The sequence below is a fragment of the Protopterus annectens genome, chromosome 5.part0 (assembly GCF_019279795.1).
Source record: "Protopterus annectens isolate FY-2018-M chromosome 5.part0, PAN1.0, whole genome shotgun sequence".
Lineage (NCBI taxonomy): Eukaryota > Metazoa > Chordata > Ceratodontiformes > Protopteridae > Protopterus > Protopterus annectens.
Genome location: NC_056735.1, coordinates 735,400,168 through 735,426,443, shown reverse-complemented (window position 1 = coordinate 735,426,443; position 26,276 = coordinate 735,400,168). Strand labels below are relative to the sequence as shown.

At 40.1% G+C, this 26,276-nt stretch overlaps 1 protein-coding gene across 2 annotated transcripts in view; it reads right to left on the bottom strand.

Annotated features, from left to right (window-relative positions):
- DYNC2H1 (dynein cytoplasmic 2 heavy chain 1) overlaps window positions 1-26,276 on the bottom strand; it is a 6,555,988-nt gene that overhangs the window by 2,666,531 nt on the left and 3,863,181 nt on the right. The gene's annotated exons all lie outside the window — the stretch shown is intronic.

Below are 26,276 nucleotides of genomic sequence, written 5' to 3'. Positions count from 1 at the left end.
ATCTGGAGAACCCAGCGGTCTGATGTTATGGACTCCCATGCCGCTAGGTGCCCCGAAAAGCGTCCCCCGACTGCCTCCAGAGTGGAGCAGCCGGGCAACCCCTCAGGGTTGCTGCGCGGGCCGTTCCGAGAAAGGTTCTCTGGACCCGAAGTTCCTGGGAGCCCCTCTGCCTCTAGGGCGGCGTCCTCCCTGTCCTCCTCTGCCTCGGAAGGACTGGTTGTCCGGAGCAGGCTGGGATTTCTGCGACTTCCGGAACCACATCTTCTTCTGACCCTTTTGGTTCCTAGAGTAGGGCCTCTGGGGTGCAGAGAAGCGGATTCCGACGGCAGACAGCGTCTTCCCGTCCTTCTCGCTCTGGGTCAAAGTGTCGCGAATGGTTTTGCCAAAGAGGGCAGAACCATCAAAGGGGGCGTTCGCAAATGACGCTTTGAAGGGCTCAGATAAATCGCAGTGATGGAGCCAGGCCTGACGTCTAGTGACTAGACCTGCCCCTGCGGCTCTAGCGGCGCCTTCCGTAGCATGGGAGAGTAGCCGCATAGAGGTATTAGTAACTGATCTAAGAGTGGCCATGCGGGTGGAGTGCAGCATTTTGTCCTCCTCCGACATGGACTCTGGGGGAGATGCAGCATATTCTTTAATGAGATCTCGCTGCATCCTAATGACGTGTGCCAGGTAGTTCAGCGCCCTTACCGAGAAGGTCGCTGAACTAAACATCCGCTTCCCCAAGCGGTCCATCATCTGAGACTCTTTGCTCGGGGGATGGACTGAGGGACTCTCCTGAGCAAGTTCCCTCTTGGTGGCCGCCGCCATCAACATGGCATCTACCGGAGGCCCCTTACTCCAATGGGCACGGTCGGACGGTGGGCTGAGGATCCTATCGGGCCTCTTAGGGATTGGCTCCATGGTGTCCGGTTCCTTCCACGCCCTGGTGGTAATGAGGTCCACCAGGGGGTCGGCAGGAGGGGACACCCAAGAGGTAGACGGGCCCGCTTCAAATGCCTCCAAGAACACGGACTCGTCCGAGGAAGACTTGGGGACAGACCACCCCTTATACGGAGCATTTCCATGATGTCTCCAAATGAGACATCCTCGGGGGGTGACCGTGGGGAGCCTTCCCCTTCCTCCAAGTCCGTGTCTTCCGTGAGAGACTCGGGGGGAGTCAATGTGCCTCCTTTTGCACGTATGCTTGCGAGGAACATCCTCTGGGGGGCTGTCAGAGGACTCCTCGCAAGCAGCAACCTGTTCCAGGGGAGCAGCTTGGGGCACAGAAGCGGGCTGTCCCAAGGGCCGGATGGTGGAAGCCTGACCCAGTGCAGAGGGAGCGCGGGACGGAGCCGAAACAAGTGCCGGGGTCCGAGACCCTCAACAGGGCCCTCTCCACTACATCAAACGCCGAAGGGGAGCCGACCTCGACCAAAGGATCCGACAATCAGCTCCCCTCGGATCCGAAGAGTGGATCGAGCCGGCGCTGGCGCCGGATCCGAAGGACAGTGCGCTCCGACACAGGCGGTGCCGAAGGAGCACTGATCCCCGGATCCGAGGCTCGGATCCAGGCTCCGAGGTCGGATCCGATGCACTCGAGGGCAGGGTCGGATCCGGTACCAGTACTATCGGCGCCGACCCACCCCGCCCGGCTGCTCGGCTCAACTGCTCCGAACCCGGTAGCGGGTCGGAGAAGGAGCAATCGGTTTGAAAAGGGGTTGAGCTCCCCAGAGGGGGGGGGAGGCAAGAGCACTCCCATCTGCATCTGGGCCTGGATGAACCTTCTCATCATCCGGTCCAGATCAGCATCCGAAAGGCTATACGTAGATCTCGACGAGGCTACCGAGGTAGGCCTAGAGTGCCTCCTCGATAGCCTCGACGGAGATCGGGTCTCCTTCTCCTCAGGTCCCGGTGAAAAACACACTGGAGACCGGAGCCGAGGAGGAGGAGACCGAGCCGACAATGGAGCCGGGGGAGAAGCCCGCTTGGCTGGCGGGGCCGAAACAGAGGTCTCGGCCCGCCGCTTATGGTGCTTCTCCCTCCGGTCCCTTTTTTTAGCATCCCTCTCCTCCGAACCAGAAACGGGAGGTTGAGTCCCAGGAGGAGGAGGGGGAGCCGCAGAAGGAATAACCGTGGGGACGGTTACCCCCGAAGGAGCGGAGGTCGGAGCCGAGTCCGGCGGTAAAAGGCCCGCCAAAACAAGCTTGGACCTCCGCTCCTTCAATGCCCTGGGGTTGAACCCTGCACAAATGGAACATCCAGATGTGAGGTGTTCAACCCCCAGGCATCTAACACACCGAGTGTGGCCATCAGCTGGGGAAAGCTTATGGCCACACTCGGAGCATTCAGAAAAAATAGACTTGGGCTGCTCAGACATCCCAAGCTACAATAGTAGTTACCATAACTAAAGAAAGTAACTAAAGAAAACACAAAAATCACTCACAGGCCCAACACACACACTACGCTAACAGCGAGGGGAGGGATATAACTTTTAGATTAAACACTAAAAAAAGTAATAATACCAAAAGGGAAACCTACACTTTCACACAAAACAACCAAAAATATCTTTAAATTTTACAATTTAAATACTTAAACTAGCACTTAGCTGGAGAGCTGGAAAAACAATCTGGTCACCATGAGCGGCAAACGAGATCTGAGGTCATGAGGGTAGAGCAGGGTATTATGGGTGAGGGGAGGAGCTGAGAGCTTGGATCCATAGCTGGTAAACCATGCCGGTTCAGATCCGATATCGGATCCATAACCCACAGGTTGCAGACAAATGAATCTCCTACTTCAGATCTCTGATTTATGCTCTGACGATAACTTGGGGACCTTAGATTTTCCAGGTTTGCTCTGATCACCCGATGGTGAAGAAGGAACAGAATGGGATCTCTTTCTGTCCTTAGAAGGAGGGGGGTGACACCTCCATCACAGAAATGGCCTCTGAGAAGGGAGACTTGAGTAACCCCTTCAGAATGAGCTTAATTTTGCACTCATTAAGAGTGCGTTGGCTGAAAGGTGGGCCACTCCCAAGCAGTATACACAGTCATCATACAACTCACTGTTAGGTAACTTGCCCTTGCAAGAAATACAATGCTTAAAGCCAGAGGTACCCTTCTTATCCGACATTTTAAAAGAAAAGACACCACAGCAATAATGAAGTCACTCAGTTCAAAAAACACAAAAAATCAGAAGAAAAATACCAATATTACAACACACTGCATATGAGAAGAAAGGGAAACACCTGACCAGAAATAAAATCTAACAGGTTAAGCAAGAGAAAGCAATACCAGCTATGGTACTGAAGAAATACCACAAGAGCAAAGCTAAAGGCCGTACCAACAATGGTACATAAGTTTATTAATAGTAACAATAGGTAGAGTGGAGAATATATGGTTAGATCAAAGAAAATACACTAGAAATACTAAAGATTTATTAAAATATGAAGATATCCAAAAACTTTTACACAAATATCAAAAAAGATTGTACTTAGCTGAGAGCTCGGCTGAAACGCAGCTTTATCGCTATGTGGCAAACAAGATCTGAGGTAACAGGGAGAAGGTCATTCTGGGTACAGACTTAGCTCGAGAGTTTTTTTGGCTGGTGCGAGCTTGGTAATAGGCCGACTCCGTTCGGAGGGCTCGGAACCAAACCAATCAGTGATGAATGAAAAGAAGATCAACAACATCAGATGTATTGTTTTCTTTTGGCAAATGAGTCAAATATCAGGTATGCCCTTCAATCTACAGGAGGTCTCTACAAATCTGAACTGAATGTGAATACCTAAGGCACTGAAAATGTTGCTTTTTATGTTATTTGTTTTGGAAAATAAACAGGGACTGGACTAGTTGGCTCATGGTTCTTTATGAAACTACTTCAGGTGTACAAAGAAGTTGCTATGTAAAAAATCTCAAAGCTGTATAAGGTCTGGCAATCACTGCATGCGACATTTACATTCTTCTTGCAAAGGTTACAATCAGAAATTGGTTTATCAGACTCTGCTAATAGCTCCAATTAACTGTTTCCAACATGAAAATATGATCAAATCACTAATCAGGTTACATCTAGGTGTCTTACGAGGATGGTTCTTTTTAGGAAAACTTTCACTGCAGGTGAACAAACTAATGGAACAGGCCAGTGCAAATAGAATGATAACACTGTGTCAAGTATCTTGAACAGGAAAAAATAATTCACTCCTGATAATCATCTGTTATACAACTATTCCAAATAATTAGACAAAATAGAGGAAAAAAGCACAACACTGCTATCGTTAGCTCAAAAGAAGAATTTGGCCACTTGCTCAGCTAAGATCTCCTACTGCTTGTCCATAAATGCATGCTGTCTTGAAGAACTATACACTGGTACATCTGCTTGTCTTAGCTTTGTCAACTCTCTCTTTTAAACATAGTCACAGTTTATAAGTGTACAATGGATAAGAAACAAAAAATTAAAACGGAGAGAGACTATTCATACGAGGTGATCTGAATAAAAGAACAACGTAATCAGAAACATACCTAACCCACAGTCATTGCTTCATATCAGATTAACAATACTTTTAAAGGTCACACGGAGAAAAATTGTACATATATATCTGTAAATCATAAGACTACATAAAAGAGGAATTAACTGTTTGTAAAAAAAGAAAAATTAAATTAAATTAAAAATTAAAGGTTAAAAAAGTGACTATCTAAAAAGTAATAGTAATGATAATGTTGCATGAGTCACTGCACAGATGAAACAACTGATTTGAAGCAGGATGTGAAGCTCTGCGGGTTGAGAGAAGAGCTTATGTAAATGGGTGTCTTGTGTCCCAATTAAGGATCCATGTAACACTAGTGTGAATTCAGAGCTACCATTCCTAGGCGTATATGGACTGCTGGCAAAATTACTGGCTGCAAAGAAGCAAAGCAGCTGGCAATTAACCTAAATGTTATGATTTACTGTTGAAGTAACTCTCTCCAAAGAGTATCTTATTTGTCCAAGTGGAAAATGTTCTCTTTTTCGGTCAGACTACTGATATTCTTCCAGTGCCTTGCTCTTTGGACTTTGTTGGTACCTCACTATTTTGCAAGCCAAAAATCCAAAGTACAGAGCAAGACACTAATCGCCTGACAGAGAAAGAAATAATTTGCCACTTGGACAAACAAGATTTTCTAGTACTAGCCTTCTTAATTTCTATTAAATACAGAGGAACCCCCTCTGGAAAATAATGCATTCAGATGGAAAAATTGAAATCAGTATGGAAAGAACGAGGGGAAAAGAAATGAGCAAATCCTGAATTCTCACACAGTGGCTAAGCAATAAGAGTGTGAAATAAAACAAAGACTGCATCTGAAAAACTAACAACTGCAGAAGTTAATCTGAGATCAGTAAATGAAATACTGTCCTGCAACAGAAGTATTATGAAAAAAGGAAAAAGCAACTATCACTATGGTATACAAAAGAGAATCCCTGACTAAACCCTAGATTATTTGAGTTCAACTAGTGGCATAGGCAGTGAAAAAGTCACGGAGGGGAGGCTGGGAGTTAAAGAATGATGCTAGGTAGCCCATTTGGAGAATGGAATGTAAAACTGGTCAGTCAAGTGCCAACATACAGACAGAGACCGGCAGGCAACAAATAGAACCATAAAACTGAGGATGTGAGCCAAGTCCAACCAAGCAGGTGATAACAGACCTCTACAGCAAGCATGAGTGTGTGTATGTGTAAGCATTCACACACTGGCAGAGGGAATAGCTAGGCATTCCATGGTGATGTGAGCGTTCACATCACGTACAAGTGGGTAGGGTTAGGTGATAAGTAACAAAAAGCCCATATGGATGCCATCATGTCTTGCCTCTCAAGAAACAAGAGGGCTAGGAATGGCTCTTGCTCTCAGGAGGAAGAAATGGTAGATCAGAGGAAGCTGATAGTTGGTACGCAGCAGGAAACAGATTCAAAGGTATTAAAAGAAAAAAGTTTTCCTTGGATCAGTGTTACTAGGAAATTAAAAAAAAAAAAGAGAAACAAAACCCATTAAGCATGACAGCACACACCTTCTACCAAAATTACTATCAACAAACTAATGCACTATGTGAAAAACAAAACAATATACAAAAATTAACCTTATACCATTCAAATAGCAAAAGGAAAAAAAAAGTGTTTCAGAAAGTGTTTTTTTCACATGCTAAGCACCAACTGTAAAAATTACTTATGGAAACTCTAGCTAAAAAAAGATGACAAACTTCTTACACAGTAAAGGCAGCATGCAACCCAGTTATATGAAGAATTGAAGAGTTTTCTGCAGGGGGCTTTGTTTACTCACACCCCTTTAACTTTGTGTGGCTGTACGCCTAAACACTTTTTTCCATCTACTTTTCATGCCCGTGACCTGTAAGCATAATGTTAGTGTGCACATGCGCCAAAGCACCCTTCCCGGTTTGTTTTTTTTCACACCGAAGTAGGATCTGTGTGTTCCTGCCGCTGTGTTATTTTGCACCAAAGAAGCAGTGAGTGTGTGTGTGTGTTAGCGCTGGAGGGTTGTATGGGGTATGGATTTGCTGTTGTTGGCTTTCAAAGGGGCAGCACCTAACCGCAGTAACAGATAAGTGTGGAGTGAGTGAGTGCATGCATGAAAGCAAAATGTTTGTGTGCATGAAAGTAGAAGAACAGTGTGTGTGTGTGTGTATGTATGTGCATGAGAAAGAGTGTTGTAGTGAATGAATGCAACTGTGAACGATAAGGATTTTTGGAGAATGTCTGGTATATCCAAGAGTGGGGAACATAGCTCTCATACAAGTCTCAACCTCACAGCACGAAATCTGGAGAAAGTCATCAAAAGTCAAGGGACAAAGGCCCAAAAATAGATACACTTTTTAAATATTGCTCTTACAAACTTAGAAAATTGATACAAAGACAGACTGTGCATTAGCATGAAATTTCTGAAAGGTATTAAGTCTGAAACTTAAATATTTGTCATTATATTTTCACTTCAACCCCCAGTGATTTGCTATAGTCATTATGCTTAGATTATTTTCTGCCTTTGTAATCTTGGAAGATCAGCAAGGCACAGAACCTTGCTGTGGCCTATTGATTTTGTAGATTCCAGACACCAAAAAGGAGTGCAAGCTGTAAAACCAAATCCAAATCCGTTTATTAGCGTGAGCACTTTCGTGCAAGCCCAATGCCTGCATTTCATCAGACAAATTGCTGTCCCAAGATGCTATGTTTACATACTGATTAAATTAATTACTACACATCAATTATTATAGCAATAACCCACGCCTGGGTGTGGGTAATTCTAAATTTGCCCACAGTTGGCGTGGTTTGATCCCGAGGGCGAAGCCCGAGGGACCAAACAAAGCCAACCGTGGGTAAATTTAGCATTACCCACACCCAGAAGTGGTTATTTATACCATGACATTATTTAAGAAAAGAAACTATTACTTTTCTTAAATAATGGCATAGTATAATGCCTGTTTACTGCCCTTCCGCAGATGTCTGGCTTATTTTAAAACTGTCTCGCTATGTTAAACTCATTTAACATAGCGAAACACTAAAAAAAAGCAACGAAGATCTTGCTTTCTCCGTTGCTTTTTTAAACATTCTCGCTATGTTAAATGGGTTTAACATAGCGAGACAGCTTTAAAATAAGCAACGGAGATCTCCGTTGCTTATTTTAAAGCTGTCTCACTATGTTAAACCCATTTAACATAGCGAGACAGTGTTTTAAAAAACCGTGTTATAATAATGGAAAAAAGTCCGGGCGACCGGACCTTTTTCCATTAGTATAACTCGATTTACAACGGGCACGCTGGCCAATCAGCGTGCACGTTTTTCGGCGGTCATGGTATAATTAAAGTTACATACCATTATATAAAAGATTGTAACATGAAAAAATAATAAAAGTAAAAATATATACATTCATTGTGCATAATGCATGCAAAGTCCTTTCACAAAACAGTTACATATTCCAAGACACTTGAAGTTATAATTTATAGAACATTGAATTTATTTAATTTTATAATTATTAAATTTCACCTAAGATTTTATAACCTACAAATCCAATTTAAATTCATATTTACTTATATGTATATATGTACCGTACTTATACCAAGAACATTTTATTTCACCTAAGGCTTTTAACTTAAGGATGCATTTAGTAGAACTGTACTCGTTAAATCCTGGATACATATATGTATTTGTCTTTATTTGCCAAATCAACTCCTTTTCTTCTAACATAAGTTGCCAAAGGCCTCCCCTGATACTTTTGTCTACACATTCAGCTATCACATACTTGAAATGGTGTGATGGAAATTCCAGAATGTGTCTTGCTAATGCATTGGTAGTGGTCTTCTTGTTTATGTGGTACTGATGTTCGTATATCCTCTGAGAGGTCTCTCTGTTTTGCCAACATAAAAACTTGGACACAGCTGGCGTAAAGCTATACATACCACTCCAGCTAAGTCACAATTATATCCTCCAGTAATAAGATATACCCTATCTTTAAGAGTAAACCTACTACCTATCATAATATGCTGGCATTGTTGGCATCTGCCACATTTCCTCATAGCACGATTTGACCGGGTTGTACAAGTTCTCTTTTCTAATATAACTTTGAGGTTAAGGCCTCTTCTATATACTACGTGTGGACTAGTCCCTACTTTTTCCTAATGTTGGAATCATCTAGGAGGAGTATCCAGTTCTTAAGAATGAGCCTGATTTCATTAGCATCTATAGAAAAGGCTGTAATACAACTCATGTGAACATCCTTATGTACAACACTAGTTTGCCCATCTCTTCCTAGTTCACCACCTTCTGTCAGGTATCCTTTATGTAAAATTGGTTTAAAATGCCCATTATGTCTTTTAACCACTACTTCTTCCAATATCTGTCCAAATAAGACATTAGGATAACCCCTCTTATTGAACATGCTCTTCAGTTTGTTGCATTCAGCTATAAAATCTTCATCTAATGACACCATCCTGGATGCTCTTACCAGTTGCCCTTTAATCACCGCTTTTTTCTGATGATCAGGGTGATTACTACTGAAATGCAAAAACGCATTAGGGTAGGTGGGCTTTCTGTAGATGGTCGCTTTATATCTTTTATTCAAACTATCCTTAGTTAATTGGACATCCAGGAAGTTAATAGAATCATGCTCAAACTGGTATGTGAACCTCAAAAAATGTGTTAACTCTGAAATAGCTGCTATAAAGTCTATTGCTGACTCTTCTGTCCATTTCCAAATGAAAAACATGTCGTCATGGTATCTAGTATACCAGACGACGTTTTATTTAAATAGAATGTTATTAAAGAGAAATTTCCTTTCCCAGAAAGCTATAACACAGTTAGCGAAGGAGCCACCACAAGGGGCCCCCATCGCTACACCTGTGTAAGTTGTTTATTAACCAACATGAAATTGTTGGATAAAACCAAATCAAGCAGTGCTTCGATCAAATTAATTTCAATGCTTTCAGTGCCATGTAAAATAAGTAATACCTAGCAACAATGTAACCAGAACGGATGCATTAACTAATACACATGTCACCATAGCAACTAATGGAGGGGAACGCCTACATGAGGATGCCTCTGAACAAAGCGATGATGAGTACAATCAAACGCCATTTCCTAGGCGCAGTGAAAGAATCTGTAACAATCAAAATATAAAGAATGGGGATTATAGGGAAGATGCTAGTTCTAGACAGGATTTTCAAGGAGTTGTGAAGCAGAGGAGTCAACATCCAGTACAGAAGAATACGAGCAAGAAGCAGAGAAACAAAAATTACGATCTGAAGAAGAGGTAAATAACTCTGAAATCATTGTTAGCTCTACAGGGTATTTGAAAATATATAACTTTTCCTCTGTATGCATCACCAAAGGGATGGTTGGCGAATTGGCTAAAGGGCTAACATTTATGCCTGACAGCAGAGTCAGTTTGGCTAAGACAGTTATTGATCTCAAGTTGTTTATTCGTAAACTGAACCTAGCAGTGATGTTTGGTAATAATACTATGTTGCATAACCAGATAAAATTTGCCAGAACTTTTAACCCATCAGGCAAGAAATTTTACTAATGTATGAGCGTATTTGCGAACTGGATATAAGGACAGCGCTCAGTAAAAGACGTGCACACTTTAAACATGTCAGAAGAAGAATTGGGTTATATTGACTTATTAAAAACTTGCAAGATAAGAATAATGAAGCCTGATAAAGGCAGGGGGCTCATCTTTATAGACTAGGACGAGTACATTAATAGGATGGCTATAATGTTACAGGAGGATAAATATGTGAAAGTTAGTTTAAACTAAGTCAGTATTACATATAAAAAAGTCAAGGACACACTTAATGATCTGTTATTAGAAAACAGTATAGATATTGACACATATCACTATCTATCTATGCCTGCTCCCCTGACACCTGTGCTGTTTGGATCTCCCAAAATCCATAAAAGTATAAATAATCTACCTTTTAGATCTATAGTGGATGGCAGGAAATCTATTACGTATGCATGTGCAAAGCTAACCCAAACCCATTGTTAGTACAGAATCCCAAATCTGCAAAGATTCATGGAATTTCTTGGAAAATATCAACAAGCTAGAATTTAATAATGACTTCAGCTTTTTGACAGTTGATATAGTGGATCTGTATACAGTTATTCCACAAACAACTGGGTTAGAGAATTACTTATGTTACATGGCACTGAACACAATGAAATTAATTTGATCAAGACACTGCCTGATTTGGTTTTATCCAACAATTTCATGTTGTTTAATAAGCAACTTTACCTACAAAACACAGGTATAGCAATGGGGGCCCCTTGTGGTGGCTCCTTCGCTAACTGTTATGGCTTTCTGGGAAAGGCAGTTTCTCTTTAATAACATTCTATTTAAAGAAAATGTTGTCTGGTATACTAGATACCAAGACGACATGTTTCTCATCTGGAAAGGGATAGAAGAGTCAGCAATAGCCTTTATAGCAGCTATTTCAGAGCCAACACATTTTTTGAGGTTCACATACCAGTTTAGCATGATTCTATTAACTTCCTGGATGTTGTTTAAAACACATCTGAGATGTTTCTCTATATAAGCAGACAAATGCTCTGTGACCCAACCACGACCAGAGACTATCGGTCTCATGGGCGGGTTACAGGGATCCTTATGTATTTTTGGTAATCCATGAATGCTTGGAATGACAGGTTTATTGATTGTCAAATAATCATACAACTTTTTATCTATCAACTGACTCTTAAAAATATCTAATAATGTATCACTGACATACTAAATGATGTCATGCACAACATCTAAGGTGATCACCTCATAAAACCTGTCAAACAACATGGATTCCATGGAGGCACAATAATGCAACATATCCATCACGACAAGGCCACCCTTATCAGCCGATCGTATAATAATACTAGAATCATCCTGTAATCTCTTAAGGCTCTGCTTCTCCTTAAAGGTGAGATTATCCTGCCTCCAAGATTTCCTATTTACATTCCTGTTGGCATAATAATCATGTAGCTCATCTTCAGTTAACTTAAAAAATGCCACTACAAGAGGATGGTGTACAGGTACATATTCATTTAAATTCTTAAAAACTGGTTGTCCTCCTTCAGCATATTCATCACCCATACCTTTATACAGAAACTTTAACATCACACGTATACAAAATAATTTCAAATCGAGCACTGTGTCAACAAGCCTACTCTGGCTTCTAGGAATGAAGTTCAGTCCCTTCTCCAATAGGGCTAAATCATCTGTAGTTAATATAACACTAGATAAATTATGTATTAATGTTTGCCGTTCCACATCTTTTTCAATGTTTGATGGGATGGAACTTCCCCTGAAAGCTTCCTTTTCTGTCTGCCACGACTCATGGAGCGGGTCCTCCTCGGACCCTTCTCCGTGCGTATTGACAGAGGAAAAGGTAAACCTTGATTTACATTAGTACAATGCCCAGCTAGTTCTTTCGATATTTTGTGTCTAACCACAACATCAGACCCAAGTCCAGATGTAGTGGGCTTATCCTTAATAATTTGTACATCAGGATATAAATTAATTCCAGAATGCACACTAGAATGTACAATATGAATCACGTCTGTCGAGTCTGTATTCAGATGTCCCAGGCCACTGGGGTTATCAATAGGAGCCTCAGTAGATGACAACATATCTACAATTTTAACAGGCCCACTCCTAGAAGCAACATCCACCCTATCAGCCAGAGACTGGTTAAAGTCAGCAGATACAGCATCATCATTCAAATTAACACCATCAGTCACAGTTAGATTCAATGCATTCTTTCTATTACTCTATTTACTTGACATGGCTCAGCATCATTATGCTCTATATGGTTACTGGAAGGTCAAAGAGATCATTGGCAAATATTGGGGCATACTGCAGGTTGATGAAGATTTGAAAGGGATAGTAGGAGATGAACCCCATTTTACATATAGAAATAAGAACAATTTAAAAAGAATGCTCTGCTATCCGAAGTTTGATAGAAACTCTAGGGTTGTTGGACACACTAGACCTTGCATGCACTGTAATCTTTGCTCTTTTATAGAAGTAAGTACTTCTTTTTCACATCCTGATTTGAAAGTAATTTTCAACATGACTATATAAGCAGATTGTATGACTTCTCATGTTGTGTATCTGGCTACCTGTATATCATGCGGCTCATTTTATGTGGGTAAAACTAATCGTCCTCTGCAAGATAGGATAAGAGAGCATGTTTACCATATTAGGAAAGGTACACTACATAATGCCTTGGCGAAACATGTAGCTTTGTCTGGTGCAGGTCATGGATTTTTGTTTAGGGTTTAGAGGAAGTAACTCCAAATAAGAGGGGGAGGGTGATATTTTGAACTGTACAGAGAGTAAAGAATGTGAATGGATAGTTTTGTTAAGAGCAGATCGAGGATCAGGTGTCAATGAACGTGCCTCCATTAAACCCAGGTTGAGGCAGCGTAGGAATATCAGATGAATGTATTGTATGTAATGCTATTCTTTGTGCGTATATGCATATGTTTTATATGTATTTATGTATGTTTGTGGATATGTTTTTTATATACATTTGTCTTTTATATATTTATATGTTCTCAAGTTATGTATATATTGTTGTTTAGGTTTTAACATTGCTGCTTTTATTTGATGATATTTCTTTAAGTGTTTATTTAACTTATTATGTGATAGGCTGGTTAATTAGGGTTGTTCCCTTTATATTCCAGTGTTTCTGGTTTCAATTGTAGATCTGATGAAGCTTTTATAGCGAAAGCGCTTATCTGTTCAATAAAATCTGGTGTTTTTTATATAAGTGGATTTACTGACTTGTGGATTCGACACACTGGAAATTGCTTTTGCCTCACCTCCATTATTTTATTGTTTTTAGAAAAATTTTAATTTTAGTGATGTAGAGCTCTGGGAGTTTTTGTTGTTGGATGAGTTCCTTGTACCTTCCTAACATCTTAGCAGCGGTTTGCTAACTGTGCCGCCTAATTATCTTGCTTTAAGAACATTGCTGCATTTTTCTTTGAGTCACCCTAAATACTTCTTGATGTCAATATCTACATTACCTAGTCATAAATGCCTACGTGGGAGTTGGGTAGTTGCATGTTACAATATACTGGTTTAGTTTGAAATTCTAATGTTCTATTTTTTTGTTATCAGGGACAAAAATTGCAGGATTACTGTTTTAAGCTATTTGCAAACAAATGTCTGTATTAATATTTGCTGTTATTCTACCTTGTCATCGGGAGCAAATTTCTGAACAGTAAAGCAATGTCTTTCGGTTTTTCCCAGTATTTCTGAACAGTGATTTTATTATTATTTTTTTTTTTTTAAATACCAGTGCAGTAGAAAAAAAAAAAAACAAAACAGATAAGCTGTTGTAAAGGGATGTAATCAGCTGCCAGTTATTTAAGGAAAAATAGGCATGACATGTTGTTTTCTCTAAATTTGTCTATGAAAAATATAACGTGTTATATCTATAGCTGTCTTACAGATGCATAACCACTCTACTTATTAACTGTGTTTGTGCAAGTCACTCAGATGAACAGAAAAAGACTTTAAAATGGGCAAGCACATATATTCTCTGTAGACATGACAGGCAGGCAGTGTACTTTGAGTTTGTGGTGTAGGCACCATTCGGAGACTGTACAGATCATGCTGTGGGTACAAGTGAGTCTCCCAGGATGACGGAGATTATGTGTAGCTGAAGTTCATCCGATGTGTTTAAGAAATGGTCATGAGTTTTGCAGGTCTTGTTACATGCTATGGTATTTTTTTTTTTTTTTTTGAGTGAATTGAATCTCAGTAAATTTAGTTTTGGGTTTCCAGGAATATGCCTTGAGGTAAATGATAAAGGCCTGCTGGCATAATAATTAAGGTCTTCACCTCCCATGCACAAGGTACAAGTCTGACCCTGACCAATGGCCAGTACCTATATGGAGTTTATATTTTCTCCCTGTCTCTATGTGGTGTTTCTCTTACCAAACACAGACAAGTGCTGATGAGCAGTGTGTCGGTTAAAAACGAGCATTAGCTGGAAAACACTGATGGAAGTTTCCATGCATGAAGAATTTAGGTCTGGAAGTACATATCACATATAATACCCCCAATTTTACCTGCATGTTAGACACATTAGTTTCTCTCTTAGCTAAAGACAAATATCCAAGATATGCACTTATAACAGATGCCTCAAAAGCGTTTGATAATGTTGACCAAGATTTCCTTTTCTTAATGTCACACTTCAACTTTCCCACATCATTTATAACTGCCATCAAGATGATTTATAACAATGCTATGACCATGCTAAGCATTAACAAGAGGTACTCTCAACCCATCAAAATCACAAACGGAACTCGCCAAGTTTGCCCATCGTCTCCGTTTCTTTTCAATATATATTTAGAACCACTATTACTCCACATCTCACAAAACACCTATCACCATTTCCCAAATATCTATAACACAATAGTAAAATACTCAGCTTTTGCTGACTACCTAAATTTATACTTCGAACTCCCAAATACAGACTTATCAAAAATACTCTCAATTAAACAATTTTCTACAATAGCAAATTATTACATGAACCCTAAAAAAAATCCTCCATATTCCCTCTCAAACCCATAAATCATAATGCATCATACTTCCCTTTAGTTGATATACCTTTAACATACAAGCTAACATATCTAGGCATAAACATTTCTCACACCTACAAATAAATGCATAGTTCAAATCTCTTAAAAACTTGGGATAAAATTAGGCAAGACATCTTAAGATGGGAAAACTTAAATCCATCTCATGTCTAAATCTGCCATTAATAAAATGAATATTCTTCCCAAAATACTATTTCAGCTAAACTCTATTAATCTCAAAATACCAGAAAAAACTATTTACAACAATGGAAAAGGCCCTCTCCAAATTCCTATGGCACCCTAAAACAAGAATAAGCTACCAAAATCTTACAATACCAGGTGGGCTAGGGCTACCAGATTTTAGTATGTACTACCTTATCATAAAAACAAACAGGTTGGTCCAAATTTCAGAATATGATGGCTCAAAAGAGACCTGGTACCCAATATGGGTTAAAATATGGGCAAATTTACTAAGTTCCCTAAACATAAATCCCAAAGCTGTTCCTTTCCTCCAACCAAAACAAAGAATTTTGGCAAACTACACCCAATAATCAAAAATGGAATTACTGCATTCCAATCTCTGTTTCTATCCATCAATCTGCAGAATTCATTAATACTGTTACAAACTATACATATGAACCTGAATATTAAGTTAAATAAAATGACTGATCTCAAATCATTCCCATTAATTAAAGAATTAAATGTATGGCATATCTTACAGCACAAGGAAGAAACACTTGGTAAACTAAGAGAAAAATTCAAGACGCCAGCTAGTTATAATTACATTCTTCGACAAAGTATATCAATAGTAAACCTAAAATATTCAAAATCACAAAACAGAAATACAAAGTATAGAAAATATCCAAAACATAATCAAAGCACTAACAGCTAAAGAAAAAAATGATTTCAATATCCTATAAATTAATAAATGAGTTAAAACACAAATATGCGCTACTTTACTCAAGATACTGTGAGAATTAAATAACATCACAATATTACAAAAACAAGAACCCATAAACAATACCTTAAAACTTACACCTTTCAAAAACCTCAAATATACACAAATGATGATTAACAACTCATACTACACCCCAGCTATCCTCAAAAAATTTGGTTACAAAAAAAGCTCAATGTGCCCTTTCTGCTCTAGGGAAGATGTAGACATTCTTCACATCTTCTGGAGCTGTAAAGAAAATCTCCAAGCTCTGGTGATCCTTGAGAGTACAACTTGAGAAAGCTGGATATGCAAAAAACACCCTCCCTTGGGAAACAATGATTCTGCATATAATGAGTTTTCTTGGGTAGCATGCAAAGTAAACAGTGTTTAACTTGATGGTACGGCTGTGATTAGGTTATTGAAAACTACCATCCTTGTAGCAGTAAGAAACTGTTGCTTACATGCTAACCATACATGTTCATAGCTCTATCACAGTCCATCTGAATTTCATGAATTACATGAAGAACTTTTCAAAAGGCCCAGTATTAGTGCCACAAAGTACAGACCAACAGTCACAGTAAATGTGATGTGCTTTACGCGTAATGGCTGTTTTGAACAGGAATGGCATTAGTACTACAAGTGAAACAAAGATTCTCATTGGCCCTCCTCAAATGCAATCTGTTCAACTGGATGAGTAACTGTAAATTCACCTCAGGGGTTCCACCTGGGTCTCTCCTGCCTGGATATTTTTGTGTTACGTTGTGGATGTAAAATGCTTTCTCCAACACCATTAATATATACCACAACTATGGCTAGTTTTAATTTTTATTTCCTTTTTTTAATGTAAATTGTTAGCCATAGTTTTAAAAATAATAAATATAACTAGGAATAAAGTAGTTAATAGTAGCTACTCCTTTTTTACTTTTCAGCATGACTTTTGCATCATGCCAAAACAAAAGTGGTACAATGAAAAGAAAAATAGCTGATGAATGGAGAGTGTTTCAGGAGAAATGGACTGACGACTACTTCTTTGTTGAATCTAATAATAAAGTGCTTTGCTTACTATGCAGAGATGTGGTATCCATTTTCAAGGACTACAATTTGAAAAGGCATTATATTCAAAGGCACCCAAAATTAAGTGAATTGTAAGGAGTGTGCCGCAGACAACAATATTAGATTAAAAAAAACTTACATTTCAACAACAGCTGTTTTGAAAATCAGCTACTGAACCTGTTTCCTTAGTCAAGGCAAGTTATGTTGTAGCAAATTTAATTGCTAAAAAATCCAAGCCATTTGCTGATGAATTTATTAAAGAATGTCTTGAAAGTGTAACAGACATAATATGTCCTGAAAAAAATCAGATTTTTCAAAAATAAGTTTATCACACCAGAGAATCGCTAGGCGTGTGGAAGATATAGCCAAATATACTAAAAATACTTTGTAATCTCGATGCGCAACTTTCAAGTTTTACGTCATAGCTTTGGATGACAGCAATGATGTTACAGATACAGCACAACTCACCATATTTATTCAAGGTGTTGACAACGATTTCAACATTACCAAATAACTGGCCTCTCTGGTTCCACTGAAAGATACCACAAAGTCTATTGACTTATATAAAGCACTAAAAGCAACATTGGCAAGATTTTCCTTAGTAAGGTGCTGTCCTCTGCAAGTACAGCAAGGTGCAAGGCTTAAATCACAGTAAAACCCAAAGAATTAGCCAGCATCAAGGAGTGGAACACAAAATTATTATTAAAATGTGGCAGCACCAAAAAAGAATGTGCAGAGCACAAAACTCAGACTGGTTTCGGCAGTGTTACTGCCTTCTTCAGTGATAACAATACATTGAAAGCATGTGATATTTAAGCATAACATCACACTCAAATATCACTTCTTACTGGTTCATTTTTAATTTCCTGCTCCCTCCATCTCCCCCCTTAATGAGGCATTAACAGTTGTGGTGTTGTATGAGCCCCATTCTACACAGTTATTAGCCCTTATCTCCCCAACTATACTGCTGTTTAATAGCTTTCATCACTGACCCAAGCATAAATTTTATTTTAATGTTTTCCCTCATTTAGTTAGCTCTCACCATCAATCCAAGCATACATTTAATTTATTCCCTTGTTTAGCTGAGTCCAAGGCAATATTCTGGGTTATTCTGAATCTTTTGTCAGTAGAAAGAAGATCTGAGGAAGTTCTAAGTGAAAGCAATAGATCACTTTTTTTTACCAATTATTTACAGGATTATGAACCTTGCTATTCTATTATTTGAATGTTCCTCCAGCTATCAGGTGTTTTTAAGTTTCTACGTACTTTTAAACTTTTAGTTTTTTTTTTGTTGTACTTCAATAGGGTAAGTTTGTTAAGCTCGAGTTTCTAGACCTTCATTTTACTTTTTAGCGCTACATTGGGAATTGGAAAGGACTGAAACCATTAGCTATTCCCGGACTGCTGTAACCAATGAGAGGCTCTTCAGTGATCAATGACTAGGCATCCACACAGGAATTAGAAAGGATTGTAAGCATTGGCTATTAACAGACTTTAATGTCCAACGATAGACACTTATCTAAACATATCCTTCCAAACATCCATTGGCTTGGTTAGGGAAACTATTTATGTGAATTCATACTGATTAGTTAATTTTGTTACAATAGCACTCATCTGCCATTAAAACTTCTAAGTGAAACTGGAATACTCAGTGTTGTTTTTTTAAGATTTTAAGTGTTATTTGGTGAATCTTAGTTACAAGCACTTTTCTAGGGAGACTGAGCTCATTATTTTCAACTACTGATTCATGCTACTAACTGGATTAACAAAGGGTTCTAAGGCTTGATTAAGCTAAGCTAGCCAGGATTTATTGTTTTGGTCTCATACTTTAAGGGGGTGAACTATCCTGATTTTTGTTTTTACTCTATTATTAAAACAGTCAACAACATGGATGAAAGTTTAAATAAAATCACTAACGCTATGTACTGCTTTCTTTTTCTAAACCTTACACATGACTACAATTATGGTAATATGTATATCTGTTTCTGTTTCATTTAAGGATTCCTCTATTAAAAATTGTTCACAGCTGTTATCGTCCTTGTTTTTATGTATATTCATTTGTTAACTGGGTGAGTGGGCTAGTCTATGACCCTTTTCAGCTATAACCCAGGCCACAGAACAAAGAGCAAAACTGATTTACACAGACAGATAAAGTGGAGTGGATGGGGCACCATAAATTCTTACTAGGGATAGCGTCCACAACCATCCTGGACATGGGCAGTCATCACTAAATGCAGTCTTGGGTATTGACTAGTACCTCTACGGTATTACATTGGGTTGAAATGGCTAAGCTTAAAAAGATCTCAGGATTGATAGCCTAGTAATCCTCTATGATCCTATGAGCTGATGAATACACACAGAGAGCAAAATGTTTTACACAGACAAATACTGACATACGTAAGTACAACACTAAATTGCAAATATGTACCAAAAACATCAAATTGCACAAGCACTGATGCAAAATACATTAATGCATGCAATTCGAAAATAAAGGTACTGGACAGAAAATAAAAATATGAAAAACAAGTGACTGAAAAAGAAAACAAATAGCTTCCTTTTCTAATCATGAAGCTCAAACCCTAAAAGTAACTTCCAACTACAGCTGTATGAACAGTTACTGTTAGTGAAATGGGTTTTTACAAGTTGATGTAAATGTTAGGGTTAGAGGCAGGTGCAATTATCAGGGTTCACCAACATGCCTCACCTTACTCATGCATGTTAACCCTAATGCTGACCCTACCCTATCCCTAATTATAACCCTAAAAAATAACTCATGAAAACTCCTTTCCATAACATTACTCCTAAAAAAGCATTTAGACACACAAGCAACATCAAGCGCACACAACACAAAATCTAACCTAACTCACAAACACAGCAAAACATTCACACACACCACTAAATCTATCCCCTAAAGTAGCTCTTACTCCAACCCAAACACTTGCACAAACACACAGTCCCATTCCAATTCCACTTACAGTTATCACAAACTCTTCACCATCTGGACAAAGGGTCCCTTTATAGACAAAACACTTTCTATCAGATCAAGCTAGGGTCACCTTAGCTCAAACCCACCTTCTCTCCACACTTATGTATGCAGCACCTATTCTCACCTATGTCAGAAAATCTGATCTTAACAAACCAGAGTCATGTTATAACAACATTGTCAAATTTGTTAAAAATTCCCCCTTTAGAACTTACCATTGTATACCTCTCAGGCAACTTCAGTGGCTTGAACTCCCACAGCTATTAACCTATCATCAACTAGTCATAGCCTATAATATCCAACAATATCCTGACAGAACTACAGCCCTTAAGGGACTAATAAGTAACTACATACCAAATCGGTCACTCTACTCTACCAATAAATCATTCCTCTCCATCTCCACAGCTAATAACACAGCAGGCAAAGCTCTGTTTTCTCATTGTATAGCAAAGAATTGGAATATTCTCCCTCACTCAGTTATTTCAGCATCAAACACAAAACAATTCAAACACTACCTATTAGTTCCTGGTTATGTCCTTGTGTCACATGACAAAAACTACCTTTTTTCATCCTAAACTAAGAAACATAGAAGTAATAAATGTTAGTTTCTCTACACATTCAAGTGATTGTAAATTAATCTCTTGTCTTAACAATTTGTGAACTATTAACCTATTGTCTACTTGTACAGTTGTTGAAAAATGAAGTTATGTCCTACCATAACATTCCATCTGAGTTGTTGATCTTCTTCCAGTCATCACTGATGGGTTCGGTTCCAACTCCTCAAAACCGAGTCGGCCTTATACCAAGCTTGAGTGCACCAAAAACTCTCGAGATAAGCTGCTACCCACAATGCTCTTCACTCAGTTACTTCAGATCGAGTTTGCATGCAACATATAGAAGAACCAGAAAGTCAGAGGCCATCTCTGCGCAGAAACCCTGAAACACCACAAAGACCCAGAAGATTGGCCAGGAGTCTTTGGTGGGGGTTGGTGGGAGGGTGTGATGACTGGAAGATGATCAACAACTCAGATGGAATGTTATGGTAGGACATAACTTCTTTATCTGAAGTTGTTAATCTTTTTCCTATTCATCAAAGATGCAACAGAATCCCAAGCTACTTGGAGAACCTGGGTGGCCCTTATGGAAGAACATTCCTGAGAACCATTGAACCAAAGGCCACTCTTCCCCTGGAGATCAGATCCAATTTGTAATGCTTGATAAAGGTATGGGGTTTAGCCCAAATGGCAGCTGCACAGATGTCATCCATGGAGGCCCTAGAGTGGAAGGCAACCGATGCTGCAATAGCGCTAGTTGAGTGAGCTTTGATTTGACCAGGCTTAGATTCATTCGTAAGTGAACATGAAAAACTAATGCAATCTCTGAGCCATTTTGACAAGGTAACTTTTGATACTGCACCTCCCATTCTAGGGCCCGCAAAGGAAACGAAAAGTTGGTCCGACTTGCGAAAGGACTTAGTTCTGTCCAGGTAGAAACGTAACTGTCTATGAACATCCAGTGAATGTAGGTAGTATTCTCCCTTGTTGAATAATTTGGAAAGAATACAGGGAGCTCAATGGCTTGATTAACAGAAAAGTCGAAAACCACCTTGGGAAGAAACGATGGGTTAAGTACGCAGTGATACTCTGTCCTTATGGAAGATCAGATAAGGGCTCTTGATACATAAAGCTTGCAACTCAGATATTCATCTGGCTTAAGTGACCGCCACCAGAAATAAGGATTTCCATGACAGGAATTTTAGATCACATGTTGCCGCAAGCTCAAAAGAGGGTAGAGAGAGAGAGACTGGAGAACCCGGGAGAGATTCCATGCCTCCACCAGCTGCCTGATGGGGGGGTCTGCTGTGGAATATTCCCTTGAGGAAGGTCTTGCAAAGCCGAGTGAAAATAAACGGAACTCCATCTGACCCATTATAGAAGTTGGAAACAGCTCCTAAATGGACTCGAATGGTGGAAGCTAATGCACCATTGTCGAACAGCTCAGCAAGATAATGAAGAATAATAGCTACAAGAGCTGAGAAAGGATCTAGCTTCCGATTATGTGACCAAATAGAGAATCTTTTCCATTTGTCCCTGTAAAGTTTTCTGGTGGATGGTTAATGTAAGGCCAGGATAATATCATGGACGGATGAAGAAAGGGTTTCCTGCCTAGCAACTAACGGAAGTGGAGAAACCAAGCCATCAGCTTGAGTGGACAGATTCAGGGGAGTCAGCCCTTGTGGGTGAGATACAAGGTCATGACGAGTGTCTAGGATCCAAGGAGGTTGTAAAAGATGAGGTCGAAGGAAGGGAAACCACACATGACAAGGCCAGAACAGGACTTTGCTTCTCAACTGAATAGCTTTCTTTAGAAAAAGAGGAATCAAGGGAATCGGAGGATAAGCATAAAGGAGACCCACGGGCCAATCATGAATCAAAGCGCCTCTCTGTGACTCCCCGTAAGGGGGAAAGAGGGCAAAGTAGTTGCTGCATTTTGTGTTTGAGGGGGAGGTGAAAAGATTGCAGTATGGCTGGCCCCAATGGCTGAAGATTTCTGCCGTCACACTCGGAGAGACCACTCGTGAGGACAGAGGATGCATCTGCTAAGTCTGTCCGCAATCACAGTGGAGCTCACCACGATATGCGTTGCGATCAGAAAGCGGTTGGAAGCTAACACCCACTGCCAGATTCACATAGTTTCGCGACATAGGGGGTAGGATTTGGTCCCTCCCCGTTTATGTACCAAACAACGGACATGTTTGTCCGACTGGATAGCAATCGTTCTGGATGGAAGGAGCAGGTGGAAAGCTTGCAACGCCAATAGCACCGCTTTTAACTCCAGAACACTGATATGCAAGTTGACCTCTATACTAGTCCACGTGCCCTGGACTGACTTTCCCAGGAAGTGGCCCCCCCCCACCCTAGCTTCCATGGTCACCGTGGCACTAGGTTAGTGATCCTGGAAGGGGCGACACCAAAGATTTTTGTTTGTACAACACGGACCCCAGGAACTACCATCCCATTAGCCTGACAAGCCCGGTCTGCAAGGCTATGGAACATATCATCATGGAACTTATAAACAATGACATTGGTGCTCTCCAAACTCTGGACCCTACCCAGTTTGGGTTTGTAAAAGGCAGATCATGTCTCTCAAACCTGATAGACTTTTTTGAAGCGGTCACCAAAGCCATAGATGAGGGTAAGGTGGTTCACACAGCCTATCTAGATCTCGCCAAGGTTTTCCACACCAGCCCCCACTCTGGAATTATAGATAAACTCACTAAACTAGGTATAAATCCCTATGTCACAAGATGGGTTGCCAACTGGCTCACTGACAGAACCCACACTGTGAAAGTAGCAGACTCTAAATCCAACATCAGATCAGTGACAAGTGGAGTACCACAAGGTTCAGTCCTAGGTCCTCTCCTGTTTGGTATCTACTTCTCTGAAGTACAGGCTAACACAGAAGGTCTTTGGCTAACAAAGTTCACAGATGACTGCAAACTAGGAGCCATACTCAAAACTCCTAACGATGTGGACATCCTAAAAACGGGCCTCACTGAGACAGATGCCTGGTGTCAAAGCCATGGCCTCAAGCTAAATGCCAAAAAGTGCATTGTCATCCCTTTTGGTAAAAACTCTGTACCCATGAACTACGACATAGGTGGTAGTCTACTTAACACTGTGTGATAAGAGACCTTGGAACACAGGTAGACAGTAGTCTCTTCTTTGATAATCACATCGCCACAGTAGTCAGGAAATCCTTCTACTTGGCACACCTCATCAAAAAAGGTTTCTCATCCAGGAAAAAAGAGGTCATTGTTCCCTTCTACACATCACTCATTAGACCCATTAGAGAGTCCAACACCCCTTTTGGTATGTACCTCACAAGGCATCTACAACTGGAAAGGCCACAGAAATACCTCACAAAGAGGATTACCGGCCTCAAACAGATGCACTACACAGACCGTCTAAAAAAACTCCAGTTTTACTCTGTCGCATATCGCCTACTCAGAGGCAATCTCTGCCTAACATACAAAGCTATGTCAAACCCAGAGCTGCTGGACATGCTCCACTTAAAGAAATCCCAATCCCTCCAAGCTACATGCTCTAGTGACCTAAACCTTGTCACCACAATAAACAGAACATGCTGGAGGGATAGATTCCTGTCCCAAAGACTTCCCATACTCTGGAACAAACTACCTATCCATATCAAACAAAGCTCATCATTAGCACTCTTCAAGAAAAATCTTGAGGATTGGATGGGAGATAGGAAATTCACCCCTGTGATCACTTCTGTGGCTCTGCTTGACAGGGACACAGGAAAATAATTTTCTTGGGTGGCAAAAGCCAGGGTACCATTTGGCTAGGCTTATATAGGCCATAGGGCCAATAGCCTATTACCTACCTATGAACATATGAACCTATGAACAAAGCTGTTGTCAGAACTGACGGGACGGAGATGGGGGATGTCGGTGCCGAGATGGAGGCAGACAAACTGGTCGGAACCGAGGTTGCAGTTGGCACCATAGTTGTCAGAGCCGAGGCAGGCACCGACGAGGCGACCTCGGTATGAATCATTGCAGCCAAACTCGTAACAGAGGAGGCAGTACGGTGCTCAGTGGAAATCTTATGGGCCTTGTGCTTATGGCTTTTGCCCCTACCACTGGCCAGTGAAGAGGGGTCTGAGCGAGGACATTTCTTGTACACAGAAGGAGGGGATGAGACCTGCGATGCAGAAACAGTTTTCAAAAAAGGTGAAGGAAGCAGGCCCTTAAGGATCAATTTATTTCATCGCTCATTCAGCGTCCGCTGACTGAAGCTGGCACAAATATCACATGGAGGTTTCGCCGATAAATGCGGAACCCCCAAACAATACACACACACTCTTCATGAAGGTCACTATTCGGGAGTTTACCACTGCAAGAAGAGCAGTGTTTATGAAGGTCACTATTTGGGAGTTTACCACTGCAAGAAGAGCAGTGTTTAAACCCCGTAGTCCCTTTCTTCTCGGGCATAATAGGAAAAACACACACACACACAAAAATTGAAGAAAGTGAAGAAAGAAGGAAAGAGGGAAATACGAACAATGGTACTGGGAATACCACAAGGGTAGAAGGGCCAATACCAACAATGGTATGAAAGGAAATACCTGTGGGTAGAGCTGAGTGTAGAAAGATACTAGCAATTAGCAAACTAACAGGAAAAATCTACAAAAAAATTTAGAAAAACATAACACTTAGCTGGAGAGCTCGGTGAAACACTGCTATATGGCTGCGTGGCAAACGAGATCTGAGGTAACTGAGTGAAGGGCATTGCGGGTAGCAGCTTAGCTCAAGAGTTTTTGGTACATGCAAGTTTAGTATAAGGCCAACTCTGAACTGAACCCATCAGTGATGAATATGAAGAAGATTAACAACTTCAGATAATGTGTTATAAGAATGTCTTTGTACTCTGATCTCTTATGTCGCTGATACATAGTTTCACTAATGGGTTTATAACTGATGTATAACTACCTGTAGTCTCTATATTAATTAAGTGGAGCTTTTCTCCCCGGGCCTCCACTGAAAATGGACCTCGTCCACTCGGACCATCCCAGTTAACAAATGTAAAATAAAATAAAATAAATAAATCTGCAGCTGATATAAAAAACACTAAAAATTGTTGTTTAACACACTGACAACTAAATATACTTTTTACACATTTTTTTAATGTTAAGTACTTGTTAAACATTGTACCTGACTTCCTAAAACTTAATAACATTGCCACTGACAAAAAAGAAATAAAGCTGGAACTCTCCACACATCCAGTGCTGACTCACTATCTTACTACTAAGGTCTCTTCATAACAACAGAAAAAGAATGTGAATGAGCTAAAATCTTTTCTTTTGACACCCTTGTCTCTAGATCTAGGTTTCTGGATGTGATAATAAAGCTCCCTGGGATGCTGAGAGGAACAGGATTCAACAGCATCATCATGAGTTTCTCTGAGTAAAACATCTCTGAGAACCAATGTGTATTAACATTTCCTAACAGTTCTCTTATCAAATACAGCATAAATATCACAGGCAATCTATGCATCTCTGAGGACCTACTCAACACATAAAAACAGAGTTTATTTACTCATTTATTTTCACTGATCACATTTAATGAAAGATCATCATACAGCAGGAATTACTTCAGCAGCCCTCAAAACAAGGTCTGCGATTCTCAAG